The 11918-nt window shown below is 34.9% G+C and overlaps 1 pseudogene; it reads right to left on the reverse strand.

Annotated features, from left to right (window-relative positions):
* Window positions 1–6545: 6545 nt before the first annotated feature.
* The window catches only part of LOC106467150, a 66005-nt pseudogene continuing 60632 nt past the window's right edge, over window positions 6546–11918 (reverse strand).

The following is an 11918-nucleotide window of genomic DNA, read 5'->3' on the forward strand; positions in this document are numbered from 1 at the left end:
GTTGACCAGAGGAGATCAACAACACACAGAATGATTAATTTTGATTAACTAATTAATTGGCGAGTTAAAGGTTAACTTTCCAGGCCTTCTGCTTGACAAAATGATCACCCATAGTGTCAAAGTTCCCTGATCTGTTTGTTTGGTTTTGAATTTCGCGCAAAGCTACACGAGGGCTATCTGCGCTAGCCGTCCCTAATTTAGCAGTGTAAGACTAGAGGGAAGGCAGCTAGTCATCACCACCCACTGACAACTCTTGGGCTACTCTTTTACCAACGAATAGTGGGACTGACCGTCACATTATAACGCCCCCACGGCTGAAAGGGCGAGTATGTTTGGTGGGGCGGGGATTCGAACCCGCAGATTGCGAGTCGAGCGCCCTCCCTGATCTGTAAGACTGTCTTGTAGAACGCATAATAATTATTTAACCAGCTTCAACTTTCTAAATGATCGTTCTTTTTCTGCGAAGGTAACTCGAATTATGCAACAACTGCTGTTTACATTTTTTTTTTAAATGTTGGCTACGGATTGGCAAGAATTTTTAATATATATTTTTGCCTTCTTAAGGGCTCCCTTCGAGCCCATGGGATATTTCACTGGTCTCTCGGTTGACGTATTCTAACTATTACATTTTTTTTTTAAAACAACTTTATATACAATCTGTTTTTCTAACATAATTTTGTATTAATATCGCATCACTAAAGGTGTATATTTCATTCGAAATCTAATCTCATACTTACTTCGTTGATTGGAAATAAGCGTCTTAAATCAAAGTTTCTCTATAGTAAAACAAAGCTCAAGTACATTTAAAAAAGATCTCTTAACGACTAAATAGATCAACGAAATTGAACATTAGTAATAAATAGAACAAAATGAAAATTGTTAGTGAAATTAGGTTATGAACGAAACAGTAACGTGGGCACAAACAGACATAATCTTTGATTAATTAAATAATTTTGCTCATTTACTAAAGTTAGATTGTTTCTGAAGCTACACATTGGCTATCTGGCGCATAATCGTCCTTGATTTTGACCAAATAGTCTAAAGGGAAGGCAGCTGCTAGACAGCACCCACCGCCAACTCTTGATCTACTCTAATCGAATAGTGTGATTTGATGGTCCCTCTTATAACGCAGCCCACGGATCAAAACTGCGGAAAGCTTCTTAATTTTTTATTTATTTTTTTGTGGCAACGGAATGCAAAGCCGTGAACTCGTGGAATCACAGTCGGGGCAGACTGACTAGTTTGTAAATAAGCACAAACCTACACAATGGACTATCTGTGCGCTGCCCACCACGGGTATCGAAACCCGGTTTCTAGCGTTGTAAGTCCGCAGACATGCCGCTGTGTCACTAGGGGGCGCAGACTAACAAACCACTTGTCTCGTCCGCCTAAAGATTAATGGGACTTCACGAGAATAATTTATTCTACACACGAAATAGGTGTGGATAATTGCGGTAATTTTACGTTTATATTATTCATTGCTCCTACAAACCATGACAATCTCTTTCAACACCTGCTATTTGCCGACAATGCTGATAAATGAATTACAGTAATTTTTTTTTTAGAAAAACCGTAACTTGATAATAAAGTAAAACACGAACGTAATAACATGAAGCATTTATTAAACGTTTCACAATCAGTAATCTAGAGGTACACAACAAACACAATTGTAATTGCAAGAGAAATATGATAAGCTGTAATAGATAAGAAGTATAACAAGAGAAAATGAAAAGTATTTAGCACAAATGAACTAGTTAAAGTTGATTTAAATCAAGCGAAGATTGTGTATTGTAACTTTGTTTGTTTTGAACCCCTAATTTACTGAAGATGGAATTTTGAAGATTCCGAAACGCTTAATAAATACTCCCTATTATTACGTTCGTGTTTTGCTTTATTTATTTTATTTTTTGTTCTTCGATAGTAGTAAATGGCCAGGAAGTAAAATTGACAACACCGTAAAAGTGTGTTAATTTACTAATCAAATATTTGAGGAATAACTGATAATCTCATTATAATGGCAGTCGCTTAAGATAAAAATATAAATTAGTACTTCCAATATTCCTTTTGTGTGTGTGTGTGTGAAACTAACTTGGTGCATCTCAGATAGTTTAGTGTGGTGCATAAACTATTTTCACTCGGAAAATATTTGTTTGCTGTTAAGAACAAAGTTGTATAATGGGCCATCTATGCTGTTCTCACCGCAGGTATCGAAATCCGTATTTTAGCTTTATAAGCCTTCAGACTTACCGCTGAAATACTGGGAAGAGGAATACAATATGCACAATCGGTGCAAAACGTACTGTGTATTTTTTTAAAACGTGTACTAAAGTCTTGTTTGAGTTCGTTTTTGGTTTAGTGCAAAACCACGCATTGGGCAATCTGCGCTCTGTCCGTAGAAGGGAGTGGAACCCCGGACATTAGCATTGAAAGACCATAAGTTTAGTGCTGACTCATCGGGGAAGGCAAAATGGGCTATCTGTGCTCTGCCCACCGCTTCTATCGAAACTCGATTTTAAATGTTATAAGCCAACAGACGTGCCGCTGAGCCACCAGGAGTGTCTTGTTTTGAAAGAAATATTCGCGCGCTTTAAATCGAAAGCAGTCGTACGTAATTTGTTTTCATCCCCACTTATGACTATTGTATACTAATAATTAGTTATGTGTATTTCTGTACACTAAATTTGTAAATAACTTGGTACAATTACTAAATTTTTTCTTAAGTTAATTAACGTTTCCAATTTTACGGAAGTGGGTTGTATTATTTTTTTAATGGGCTATCTATGCTCTGCCCACCGCAGGGAATTTTTTTTTCTTTTCTTTTATGACACCTTGATTTCATTTATATGAATATCAAACTTTGATTAGATTCGGTACTTTTATCAGCTATTCCTGGACCTTAAGCAAAATTTAAATCAAAACCACTGAAATGTGAGAAAGACAAATAATGTACATTAAGATATAAGGATATGAAAAAGTATCAGTGTCAAAGGTCAAACTTAAGACTTTTTTTTCATGTTGAGGTATTTTGTTGAAAATTTTGTAAAAGTGTAATAAACGTTTAATTCATGGCATTTGTTTCTGATTTTTAACACTGTAGTGTTCTTTGTGCAAAAGCTGCACAATGGGCTACCTGCACACTATCCACCACGGGGAATCGAACCCTGGATGTTTAGCATTTCATAATTATTGTTTAAGGTGTTTAGCTTCTAATGGATTCCTCAGTGAATAAACATGTAAACAAGAGAGTATATAAACTACAATCAATCCTGAACTGGTTTACTCTTCTTTTTTTTTCTTTTTCAAAACAAATTTAACCCATCACAAAAAAAATCCATGATTGTTTGTTTGTTTTGTATTTCGCGCAAAGCTACACGAGGGCTATCTGCGCTAGCCGTCCCTAATTTAGCAGTGAAATACTAGAGGGAAGGCAGCTAGTCATCACCACCCACCGCCAACTCTTGGGCTACTCTTTTACCAACGAATAGTGGGATTGACCGTCACATTATAACGCCCCCACGGCCGAAAGGGCGAACATGTTTGGTGTAACGGGGATTCGAACCCGCGACCCGCAGATTGCGAGTCGAACACCCTATCCACCTGGCCATGCCGGGCCAAAAAATCCATGAACCGAATTCTGTTGGTTTACGTAGAATACAAACGACCAAATTACCCATTGTTTCTTAAAACTGGACAATCCGTTTTGTGGTTGCCATAGGGATCGAATCAAAAACTTTAGCGTTATTATAAGCCCTCAAGCTTATCGCTGAGTCACCGGGGAGCAACTGTCCAAGGACATGTGACATTATTAAAGGCACATGAAGATGTGGAAAAGTTATTGGAAAAACTTTTCTTTCGCTAGAAGGAAGAACGAAATATAAATATTCATACACAACAAAGAGACAAGGATAAAGATGTTCATCTATAGAAAACCGAGGACCATACTTTGGGCCCTCAAGAAAAAACTACTCAGAAATCGGATGATGACGATGAAGTTAGACAAAACTGACACTAGGAGATTTTCTGTTTGGTTTGTTTTGAATATCGCTAGCCGTCCCTAATTTAGCAGTGAAATACTAGAGGGAAGGCAGCTAGTCATCACCACCTATCGCCATCTCTTTTACTAACGAATAGTGGGATTGACCGTCACATTATAACGCCCCCAAGGCTAAAAGTGCGAGCATGTTTGGTGGGATGGGGTTTCGAACCGTCGAACCTCAAATTGCGAGTCAAGCGCCCTGACCACCTCACTAGGGGAATACATTAACTTGCCAACCTTACGTATTTAGCCGTGGCTCGTAGAATGGCTTCGAGTTTGTTTGTTTTTTCAAGTACAAACTTTTAGCTCATGGCTCCATCATCTCCTGACCAGTTTGAGATCTAATCAGTTTTGGACTCAGGAGGTCAAGCCTTTTCGAATGATGTGTTTGATCATGTCCAAGGTATCATAGAATAATTTATTCTAATCCCTAAGTAATTTCAATTTGAGGGCAGGCTGGTAGAGATACTGATGAATAATAAAATTAAATCGGGCATACGCGCGCCACACGCTTGGTATTGCCGACTCGCAAAAATATAGCTAATAACAAGGGGGAAAAAAAAGGTCTGTTTGATTAATTTACTCTAATCATGTCTAAAATAATTTCAAGTACCGCGGCTATTGTGGATTCTCTCTTGTTGTTTTTTACTTACATCATTAAAAAAAACCAGCAACATTTTTTTCATAGTTACAGATTTACAATGTTCACTATTTTTTCTTTTCCACACTGACTCTCCGTACATAAATCTTCAAGTTTGCTGTTCAAAAAAAAATAGTTCAGCTGTCAGAAAATACATCTCGGAGAAAAACTTTTAACATTTCACAAACACTGATGAGATCTATCCCACAACAGCCCAAAATAATGAGAGCATCATACGTTTAGATCTGGTATATTATAGAGCAGTATTAGAAAAAGAACCTTTAATTAACAGCTGTAAAAAAGTAAAAAAAAGGGGGGGGGGTTCTGAAAATTCGATTTCTGGGTGAATTACTGCAGTGGGAAGAAAATTCAGGAAGTAAAACGAAGTCATAACTTAATCCAATGAACCCCGTTGCTGGAGGTGAGGCGGTCAGTGACTAATCCTCTCTTTGGTTGAAGTGGTTGTTCGGAAATAAACTTCCAAATTTATTTGAAGTCGCCATCTCTTGAAACAGTGTTTTTTCTTCTAAGCCGCGCAAAACTGTTCTGGCGGTCCCTAATTACCTCCGCCACCTATGCGTGTTTGTCAGCAAGATTTCTCGAAAATGGCCGAATAAATTTGGACTATGACCAAGCTGAGAAGTGATTAATTTTGGAAGGTCACGAAAATTCAAAAAGTCCCTATCTGTTAACATGGGAACCGATTTTTCATGTTACTTTTGCTCTACAACTCAGTCAAAAATTACTGGATTTTAATTAACGTTGATGGACCTATATAGAATATTCTTCCTCATTATCCTGCCAAAGTGGTCTGTATCCATTGATTACGACGGTCACATTTTCGTATTTTTCGAGAACCGAATATGATCAACACCGAGTGGAGGAGGTATGGGCTCCACTGAGTGCCCCTCTAGTTTTGAACTGATACACAAGAGGGAAGGCAGCTAGTATACACCACCCACTCCCAACTCTTTACCAACGAAAAGTGGGATTTGACCATCATACTTATACTGCACCCATGGCACCAAATTAAGGAGCACGACTTGAAATGGAAATTGTACAAGATCCGAATCATGGACCCGCAAATCCATAGTCCGGCACGCTCGGCCCTGGAATGTTGGTGAAAGGAGGCTTAGCTTAGTAAGTATACGAGATGGACGACGTTACTATGATAAGTAGGCAGCTTGGAGATGAATGATAAATATTAATGGAACTAGCTGAGGGTGCGCGTTAACACTTTAAAGAACAGTTGGCTCGATTACCATAAGTATTGGTATGGTAACTGTCCGGTGGTGTACACGAGATATATGTGGTTTAGGGGGAACTGCTCGATTACCATAAGTATTGGTATGGTAACTGTCCGGTGGTGTACACGAGATATATGTGGTTTAGGGGATTTAACTCTGGAATCATGGATGATCGCTCCCTCTCTCTCAGATACACACACAATGGATCATTTTTATAGCAAAATTATACACAAACGTTGCTTCAAGTTTATCGGAAAACTCAGTCGCCACCAGTAAGGTTACTAACTTGCAGTGTAGTTCTTGATGATAATCGTTTTTAAAGAAAGAGTTAAGCAAGTCAAAACTGAATCCAAACAAGTATCACACTGGGCATTCAGCAAATATCTTACCCAAGATATGAACAGATATAATGGTTATTGTGATAAACTAACGTCTCGTTGTATCACGTAAATGAGTATAACAACTTACGGGTGTCCTGGCAACCACTTTTAATTTACGAATGGCTGTTAGTTACTGGGTCAGGACACATTTTAACAGTTATAAAAATTCAAGAATAAAATGTTTCGTGTAAAAATTATAAACGTTTTCCTGATCAGAAATGACATCATTTCAAGACAAAAAGGAATGTTAACCCAGCATTTTATTCAGAGAAGACGTCTGTAATATGTTTACACAACACAACGAGGAACTTTTGTCTTGCCGAGACACGTATTAAAAAATTAAACACAACCATCTTGTCTCCGTTGTTCTTAACAATCCTTCAACGTGGTAGTTGTACGTCATCCCAGCTTCTCCAGCAACTGGCGTGGATACAATATACGGCGTTGTTTTTTGGGGTGGCAGAATTTTACAATAATTTAACAGTGAGGAAATTGATTAAAATAAACATTTCTTGGGACGAATCAACAGTAACAATCATTCCAATACGAACAGTATCACTACTAACTAGCTTTACTAATTTACAAAACTACTTTTTTGGTGTCGTCTGTATACCTAAAACAGACTTAACTCTCGAGACACAGAGAAATATTAAAACATTCGATACCTTTCAACTTAACCTAATCCTCTAACAATACGGTCAAAACTACTGTGCAGATAATTACACAAACATATATATTTATATGTATACAAAAATATCAACCCCTCCAGCCTAGAGGTGGAGCAACAAGTACGACTTTAACGGTTTCTTTTTAAGGCCTTTAAATGTGAGGGATGGAATTTTGTTTACGCTATTTGTTCTTTGAAAATGTGAAATAAGATAAGCAGTTAAAGCAGTATAGAAAATATTTTGGTAGAATGAGTAATCTTTACGGTCACTTAAGCACTTAGCAAGGCAAAGAGATATCTCTACTTCTGGTGCACAAAGTAACACTTGAGACCAGCTTATGTACATCTAAACAAATGTTATTCTGTACAATAAGCTTTCAGTTCTGAGCGATAATGACGTAATAACAAGAGTGCAGCTTTTTTGGTTTTTCCTGGCCATATTTAAAGACGTGACACACCGCATTAGTCTGTGCTTGTTACATTCACTGTACTACATCGGATAAGAAATATCATTATTATTATATATATAAACACACACACAGCAAGTATACGTATACACAATGGTTGAGAAAGAATTTCAGGACATTTAGCTGATACGAGAAATCTATACATGTTAAAGTTTAAATGCTTGAAATAAGAATACAACAGGTCACAAACATTTTGATACGCTCATTGTCACGATTTATCAATGGTGCCACGTTAATTCTATTAGTTTACATGTAGCGCCACCTATCAGCTTCAAATTAAAAAAAAAATTTTTACAAAATTTAGTTTCGTATCGTCATCATCATTCTTAATCGTGTCAACAGAAAGCACGTGTACCTTAAGAATACAGTGATGTCTAGAGAATTAGGGTGTGAATTCTCTCATACTAGTAATTGGAAAACCGAATAAAATACTTCTTTAAATCGTCAAGTGTAACGTCAAGTAGCATGTGAATCTTTGATGAAATTAATTTACTCAGATAATAAACGAAACCGGTGGGAAAAAACAAAAATCGGTAAACTAACAATTTAAATCAAATTGTATTAAAAATATCTATTGAAAAGCGATCTAAGATATCTAAGATATACATTTTAATTCAATGACTTAGTCAGACCACCCAGGTAGATCAAAAACGGTTGTTTCAAGGTAGACAAGTACTACTTACAAAGACTTTACAAAAAGAAAACGTTTGATAAAATCTTCAAAAATACAGGCGTTAAAATGTTTAACAGTTGTGAAAACACAGAGCTTAACTATAAAAAACGTTTATCACATGGACAGAAATGTTACTACATCTCAACCTGTATTAGAAACAGGTTGGATATGCGTAAAAAGAATAATGAAATCCATTATTTTTCTATCTTTTTAAATCAATTTTTTAATAATAAAACTATTTTATCTTGCACCACCCCGACTGTTGTTTTTCGAGTTTCTGTAGCTGTGCTTTAAACAACACGAAACATAACTTTTTATCTGAATGTTTTTAAATATTATGGTCACTTATCAAATTAATCACATATTAATTTTTTTTAATAATTTTTGTTAACAGTTCTTGTTAATATAACAAGTATATAACATCGTCTCGGGTAGATAATCAGGCATCAAGTTACTACTGGCTCACATGATTTCCGCTCATGATTTTGTTAGCACTTGTAAAATAATTCAAGTAGCAGAAAAAAAAGAATTTAAGTTATTTTTGTTTCTCGTATCTAAACACTGGCCTCTTACAAAGAAAGTCCCTCTGAATAAGAATGAAACAATAATAACAACAACAGTTTTTGGAGCACCACTAAACAAATATTACTAGAAGTTCTAATACTATGAGAAATGAAAATGACTCCAGTGTTAACTTTGAACTAAGTGTGGAAAGCAGAGAAGTAATTTGTACTTTCATTGAAAAACAAAACAAAAAACAACAAACAAGCTGCAGATTTACACCCAGTAAAAAGATATCTGTTAACAGAGGTAGCATTGTACAGTCTTATAATGATTACTTTCATTTATATATCGCCTTTTTTTCACTGCTGTATATCATACACAAACATTATACATCTTAAGAACAGCTGCTATATTTCCACTTTTCTGTGTTAATAAGAGGCCTTTTTCCTATCAAAGAATGCCACTTAATAATAAGTAATCTAGCAAGTCTAATGTAACAGGTCTTCATACACGTAGGATTAGTTTAAAACTAAATTTACAAAACAAAAACGTTAATAATTATCTAGTGCTACAAAAAAAAATATATAACTCGGTTTCTTTACATCTTTAAGCCAATTTTTAAAACACCTAAATTGAAAATCGTTTTTTTAAATGAAGCCATTAAAAAGTTTTTTAAGCATTTCCTTCTTTTGATATTAGTGTAGTACAGAAGTTATATTCTTTATTTTATTAATTACTGTGTTCCTTACTTCAATTTTTATACCACATACAAAACTTGGAAATTTGGACCATTGGGTTAAAAAAACATTTACTTATTAAAAACTAACAATATTTTTCTTGGTAAAAATTTACAAATTTACATTACTTTTATCATTATATCTTAATTAATTTCATAACGATTTAAAAAATTGGAATATTTAATTAATTGTGCCAAAATATTATACATGTACTGCTATCATAAGCAAACTGCTAGCCAAAATAATAAACCCTAGCGCACACACATGCAGGTCCTTAAACAATTAATATCACTTGGGATAAAACATGCTAAAAACAAACGAACGAGTGACTATCTATTAAGACCTTTAAAAAAAATGTTTGTACTAAAAGCAGGAGCTGACCTAAGTGTATATCAAGTTGTTGAAAACATCAAATAGGACCTGATATTTATTACACAACATAACTCCAAGTGTGGACTTCTTTCCTTTTCTTTGTGTACGTATGTGTGTGCACTGAAAGTGTTACCAGAGAAACATGTCATAAAAACTTCCCAAGTCAAGTGTTCCATCAATCTCTTGTTGGTCAGAAATATACAAACATAACTATACAATAATATATATACACACACACACACGAACATGGAATAAACAAACAACCCCAAACTCTGTGGCGTAAAGCTTTACACAGAAGCTTCTAAATGAGCTATAGTTGCTCAAAGTGTCTATTCCACCAAAATGTTTCTTCATGTTCAAGAGTTTAAGGGTTAAAATCTTCATGTTCCTAATGAGAGTCATCACGACTTGGAGATTTTGGTACAAGTGTTTAGCACGGTTCTGGTGCATGTTGAAGAAGTTGTTGAAGTAAACTCTTCTTCTGGTCAGGTTTTGGTGCTTCAGTCTAACATCAGCAAAAAAATTCAATATGGATATGACACTTATGAACAACTCAAAATGTAAAACTTTGCTTAGAAAGAATGGTACCTTCAGTACAAGACATAGGATAAGATTAAATTCAACAGCTTGCAAAGAAGTTTGATCAGTACAACTAATTACTAAAATGAAGATTAGCATTAACTTGTGTTTATATATAACAGTAGGAGTGACAAAAGTATAGTTACATCAGAAAAAATTTTTTCCAATTCTGGAACATGTAATCTATTACTTTCAACAGCATTCATAAATTTCAAATGAATAGTTAATAACTAATTATTTCAAAGTTTACATTACAGTAAGTAAATAAAGTGTAACTGAACATTACTTGTGCAAGTTTTCTATAACAATGCAATGAAACAATAGGCATTTAGCACCTATATATTTAGTTCACAATGAATTACCAATCATTCAACAGTGTAACAATATAAAAAGGTTTTTTGAAAAGAAATGTTTATAACAGAAGACTGTGAAATGAAATAAAATCAAACAATGTTTTCCATGAAAATGGAAATATTTACATAAAAATGTGTTTAAGACAGTAACAGGCAACAAAACCATTTCCTTACCTAAGCCACATCTGCAAAGTGAAGGATAATGTTAAAAAAAAAAGAAACTCTTTGAGTCAAAAAGGCATTGCAATGAAGTTGGGCACATCTCTCGGTACAGATAGCAAGTCAAGAAACAAGAATCCGCTAATCATAACACAAAATCAGTGGTTGTTTTAAGAAGAAATATGGCTGAAGAAACTGGAACCACAGCAGTCTTATTTGATCATATATTTGCAACGTTACCCGATGCAGCTCCAATAAGCATTTGGCTTTGCTTGAATATGATCTTTAAAGCCAACAACAATTCTAAAAGTGCAAGTAATTACAGTCGGCACAAGTTTAATTATTAATAAATAATGAAATTAGTCTTTCTAAAGGCCATAGTACTAGTCTTACCCTGGTGTTGTGACTGGGAACGTGTGGTGTAGAACCTGGGTTACTAGAAATACCCAACAGTGGAGGTGGAAAGAGCCCTGGAGATCCTGGAGAACTGTCCCCTGTTACAGTAATAAAAAAAAGATCAAATTAAAAAAACCTGTGTTATTTCTTCTTGTGAGTTAAAAAACAAAATCAGTTCACATGGTACTTTTTTTTTCTGCCAAAGGATCAATTTTTCTTACAGACAGAAGGTGTCCAGTCTGATTATAAGCCTAGAAAAAAGATCCACATCATATTTTGCTAGGTATAATTATTATAAATTCAGTACCCTTGCTTATTTCTGGTCCTGAAAACTTTCTGTATTCAGTTAGAGCTTATAACAAGTCTCTCATTCATTGGTCAGATGGTATATATTAAAAGAGAAGTGACAAATTAATTTTTACACACAGGCTAACTCTTTAAGCACGTAACTATTTTGTGCTTGTTATAGTTTCATACTATAACTTTAAATTAGTAAGCAAATGTTAACGAAATTTGGCAGTTGATCAGTAAACATTACAATGCTTTCATATGCAAAGTATCAAATTTTTTTTTATTAAGTCTTAAAGTTTGTAAAGCAATGTTTTTCTTGTGCTGTTTTTATCTTTTCACATGTTGCCTATCTATCATGCAAGGTAATTTTTATTTTAAGATTAAAAATACTTTTATGCATCTGAAAATTTTCAAATT

This window comes from Limulus polyphemus, unplaced genomic scaffold (assembly GCF_000517525.1).
Source record: "Limulus polyphemus unplaced genomic scaffold, Limulus_polyphemus-2.1.2 Scaffold2508, whole genome shotgun sequence".
Taxonomy (NCBI): domain Eukaryota; kingdom Metazoa; phylum Arthropoda; class Merostomata; order Xiphosura; family Limulidae; genus Limulus; species Limulus polyphemus.